The following is a 5,553-nucleotide window of genomic DNA, read 5'->3' on the forward strand; positions in this document are numbered from 1 at the left end:
TCGCTGCCTTCTTTTTGTAGCCCCTTTGGAAAACTTCTGTGTGAATCCTGGTGCTGGTGTCTTGGAGCCTTGGGGGAAGTTGCATGGCCTATGGGACACAGGTTGTCAGACTAGACAATCACAATGGTGCCAACTGGCCTTGGCATCTCTGAGTCTAAGCCTGGAGTCCAGCATGGGCAGCTGCATCTCCTTGCCCTGCAGGCACTCCCAGAACTGATTGGGCGGGAGGGGGTGTGTGATTCATTCAGTCCAGGGCCCTGCTATTGACCAGTTTTTGGGGACAAGGACACTGATCCACTAGGACAGTGCTTCCCCACCTTCCTCACTCTGGCTGACGAGAGGGGGAAAGGACAGAGAGGAGTGGAGCAGGGAGAACTTGGCCCATAAAGTCGCTCACTGAACATAAGTAGCTCCAGCTGATCTGGGTGCTGGACTCTTATCCCCATCCTCTTGCCAGCCCCACAAACCCTGGTGCTGCTCCAGCTGCTGAGAGGTCAGGCTAGCTGCATCTCAAGTCCAGAACTTCCTGTTGCCGGTGGTCACCATGGCATCGCAGTACAAAAACAACAGTCAGCTGTAAAGACTGTCTGGTTTCAATGGAAAAAAATCAAGCCAGAGAGATGGGTGGACTCAGGCAAACCAGAGGAAAGCGTCCCAGGGGCACTAGTTGTGGGTTCTTGCTGGCACTAAAATAGAAATGAAGAGATCAAAAATTATCCCAGCGAGAGTCTAAAATCGCTCCCAGGAAGAGCCATTTCTGGGGAAAGAGTCCCAGGGAAAGGTTAATGTTTAGGAGGAGTTTAAAAGTCAGCTCCAGTTCGGGAAGAACAAGAATAAAAGGCAATTTCCCTCTCTCTCCATGTGTTCTTGGCCTGGTACATCCAGGCCTTGGAAAGATTATTTCCCTGTGACCAGACTTCAAGCTCTACAGTACTAACCTGAGGTATCAAAACCCCCCATGCAGGGCTGACAAAGGGGATAAAAGAGTGTTAGCTGCAACACTAAACATTTAAACACATTACTCCAGATTCTAGCACTAGTGTAAATACAGTCAGTCCCTGGGAATCAGTGGTATTCTTTGTCCAGTGTAAATCTGGAGTCACTCCACTATTACAGTAGGCTGACTCTAGATTTATACTTGTGTAAATAGGATCAGAATTGGCTTGTGTCCTCTAGACTTGCTCCCTACCTATGACATGGGTTTCAGGCTGTTCTGGCCAGCTCACATCCCACAGGCAAATCACACCAGCAAAGCCCGTATTTTAGCTATGTTGATCCCTGGTTCTCTCAATAGAGTTTTATGCTCTGTGTAAATAGGGCCTGATCCTGTAATTCCGTAGCACTAGAAAAGGAGGAAGCAGTTCCTGCCTTACCCCTCCGCTCAGATCAGCTTGTGTCCTGAAGCATGAGGACTGATAGCCCCAATCATTTATCCTTCTAGCCCAAGGCAGCCATTTAAATATATCACATGAAACCAGCTCCCTCACCTACAAGTGCTATTCATCAGCTGCTTTCTCATCCTCCTACAGAGGGTACAGCAAGGCCAGCCAAGGCGCTATCTGTTTTCTATGGGGCAAACCGGCCCCACTGAGTTCCGCTCACAGCTAGGAGGGTGATGCAAAGCATGAATGGCAGCTGGGGCCTGATCCTGAGAGGTGCTGAACATCCACCATTCCCAGCCAAGCTGACTTCAAAACACCAGACCGATGGCAGAAAAGGCCAGTGCTCTAACTGGGCATAGTGGGTTCTGTGCTGTTCTTCCACAGCTGGGCTCAGGGGAGAGGTGGGCCTCAGTAGCATCCAGCTCCTGTAGGGGAGGCAGGGCCAGGTCCCAACTGTGGATCTCTAAGTCATGAGTGAGGAGGCAGCTCTTTAGCAGAGGCCACGGCGATACTGACAGAAGCTACCATGCAATGTCCAGCAGTACCAGCTGCGTGCATTAATCCAAAACGCTGGACTGTCATTTGGCAGCACACAGCTTTCCATTCCAGTGCTGGCCAAGGCAGCCCAGTCCACCCCACTCAAAAGGATCGAGATGATACTGCAGGAATATCCTTCTCCTGTGGCCTGTAGCTCAGCTGCCCCTTCTTTCCTTCCTTGGCGACCTGTTTACAAGAGGATAAACTCTGGTTTGCTGAGGTCTGGCTTCCTTAGCAGGAAAGGGTGTGTGAATGCAAAGAAGAGGCTGATAAGGGGAAGGAATTTATTATACAACAGCATGTACAAGCCAGGTCCTCAGTTCCCTGCCAGAGAACACCACTCAGCGCATTGGTGGATGACAAAACACGGGGATATCACTATGCACATTTTACCAATGGAGCAATTGAAGCACAGAGAAGATAAGTGACTTGCCCAAGGCCACCCATTAAATCAGTGGCAGAGCTGGGATTAGAACCCAGGGCTCTCAACTTCTAGTTTAATGCCTTATCACTTGACCCTCTCTCTGAAGAAATCAGAGGCACCTCCCCTAAGTGTCAGCAGAATCGTTGACCACTTTGCCCTGTGAGCAGTAATACCCTCAGCCTCCCCCCACCAGGCCATGCACTGATTCTGTGCCCTCTGCTCTACAAAGGCAGAGAAGGGACCTAAGCATCCCGACTGAAAATATGCCCTAGACCCACAAGTTCAAAGCCCAGCTTGATCAGCTCAGCCCTTCATCTTCTGGAGCCACATACACTTAATTTCATGTTTTGTTCGTTCACCATGTGATCTTCTGGCCAAACCTTTCAAAACTAAAGGTCTTAGAGGGCCTCAAAGATCACATAGGGCAAAAGATCTGAGTGAAACAGGTAATGTTACAGCTGCAGTTTGCCTAAAGGTTTCCTGTTCCCTTAAGTGCAGAGCCCCACCCCAGCATGGAAAAGGTTCCTCTGTGTGCACTTTTGAAAAGTCAGACGCATTTCAAACCAGCCTGTTACCTGATTATTTCCTGTTCCACTAACATTCAGCACCCAGATTGTAAGATCACATCATGGATGAGTCAACAACTTCTGACAGAGAAAGTTTGGCAGCAGCAGTTTTAATCTGCAAGCACCCTCTTTGTTCAGTGCCCGAACGTCGTCATATTTCTGTGCTCTTCCAGTTCAGTCTCTACCACATGTATGGCTAAAAGCAGGAACTTCTCAACTAGATCAATCTCAGCTGCTACTGTCTAATTCCCAGTCACACCCTCTGCACAGAAAGGGGGGGGGGGGGGATCTGTCCATAGCCTCTGTTAGTGTGGTCTCCGAGCATCTTACCATTTTCAATGTAGTTCTGCTGATCCTTCCTCCAGGATAGGACTGGGGAAAACCCAGGGCCAGTTGAGATGCCAGAAGGGGGCTGAGAGAGGGTTGAAGGAAGAGGAAGATCTGAAGTTTGGGAAACTGGGAGAGCCTGTGATAAGATAGTCCTGTCCCTCCAGGCTGGCCTGGCGCAGCATGCTCATGTTTACATTCATGCTTATCTACAAGGAAAGATTAAAGAAAATGCTGAATCTAACATCCACAAAGGCAAAACTGCTCTCTGAAGTTGCAGGCTGGATCCTTCTGCCCAGCTCTTCAGATCAACAAACATCTCTGTCTAAACTAGCATCTGCCCCAGAGCCACATCCAGACACAGGTGACATGGGCCTCAAACGCCCCCACAGAACATTTCCAGGAGTTTGACTTTCCAGCCCCACTTCTATTACCTAGTTTTTGCACATACTTGTGGTATTTTCCATTCACTTCACTTGTTCCATGATTGCTGACACTTGAGATTTTATCGTGAGTCTCAAGACACTTGGTGATTTTCTTAAAGCCCCAGCTCCCGGAGTCACATGATTAATGGAGCATCTCAGCTCACACTTAAAAGAGAAGTATGCTTCTAGCCCTTGTGGTTGTGGAGAAAACCTTGATAATATGGTCACTAAAGGGTGAAAAAACCGAAGACCAGCACTGGTTATTTTTTAAAATCTTGTTTTTTAAGACAATCTCATGATTTTGGGGGCCTAACTCACAGTTTTTGAACCCTGGGGATTGGTTAGCCTCACTTTTTCTAATGCATCAGATTGAGAGGAGACTGAGTTGAAAGTTCAGGTGAGAACAGGATAGCCTTCAGAAGAGTTCAGAGCTGGATCCAAACTTCACTGCTTTACTTATCATGGGTGGAGGCAAACAGCAGCATCTAACATTTTGAGTGTTTGGATAAGGCTCGCTCCTGATTGGACTAGCTCAGACCCATCTCTAACATCAAACTAATCTAGCACAAGCAGCCCTCTCCCCTTTTCTGGAGGCATATTTATATAAGTGGTTTTGTGGCTTCTGGGCAGATGACCTGGGAGTCAGCAAAAGTTAGAGAGACAGCCAGAGAGGCCACTTTTGCGGATACACAATGCTATGGGACAACTCTTGCAGGACTATTTGTTGTAACTGTCCATCTGGTCATTAGAGAGACAAGGTGTATGAGCACAAGATTGTTTAGCGTAAATAGTTAGCACATACTGTAAGGGACCATTCAAGGTGAAGTGGTCTGTTAACAGCAGCCATAGGATTAAAAGAGGGGGTTAGTGGGTTACAGATTGTTGTAACAAACCATACATCCAATCTCCGTTCAGTCCATGATTTTTAGTGTCTAGCAGAGTATTGAATTTAAGTTTTGCTAGATATTAAAAATCTGTTCCACTTTGCATTTTGCTGTGAGCACCTTTCCCAGGCCTGAAGAAGAGCACTGTGTAACTCAAAAGTTTCTCTGTCTCACCAACAGAAGTGGGTTCAATAAAAGATACTACCTCATCCACCTTGTCTCTCTCATACCCTGGAACCAACACAACTATAACTATGCTGCATTCACATACATGGTCATTAACAGGATTGAGCTGGCAGGATTCAGGCTCATTGGAGGCAAACACTGAGGGAGCCAGCACACCTCATAGCATGTCCCAAACAACTGGGGAAGTTACTGATGAACTTAGCTGCAGGATGTTCAGCATGGGGGGGGTGGGGAAGAGATCAATGTCAAACGTGACTGGAGACGAGCTGCATGGGGACTGATCCTTGGCATTCTGACCAGAACACGACTTTGGATGACCAGGGCTGACACAAGGAGCATGACTTGCACTGCTTTCTGGATGGGGCTGATTGTTAATTTCATTTCTCACTACACTGCAGAGAAAAGAGAAAACCCCAGAGCAGGAGGCAAGTCCCTCGGTAGCCACCAAGACACCGCATTATGCTGTCAACCGAGAAACAATGAGCCTCTGAAAATTAAAGCACTTGTCCTAACCACATCCTTTTCCCTGCCCCTCCCCCAGCCTACACGGCAAGGCCCGTGCAAGGATGTTATAGAACTGAGCACCTAGATAAGGAAGGCACAGAAGATGTCACCTTCTGGGCAATTCCATCCCTGCCTGTATGGCCCTGACTGGCATCTGAGCATCAGCAGAGACCTTGTAAACTCATTACCAGCAGAGATGGGGTTTATAAAATCCTCCCCAGTAGGACAATGCAGGAAATAAGTGAGGAAGTGGTTTTGTCATCTCTAGGGTGGCTGCTGCAGACTGTTTCAGAATGGAGATGAGTGAGAACAAGACGG

The sequence above is a fragment of the Gopherus evgoodei genome, chromosome 7, assembly GCF_007399415.2.
Source record: "Gopherus evgoodei ecotype Sinaloan lineage chromosome 7, rGopEvg1_v1.p, whole genome shotgun sequence".
NCBI classification, from domain to species: Eukaryota; Metazoa; Chordata; order Testudines; family Testudinidae; genus Gopherus; species Gopherus evgoodei.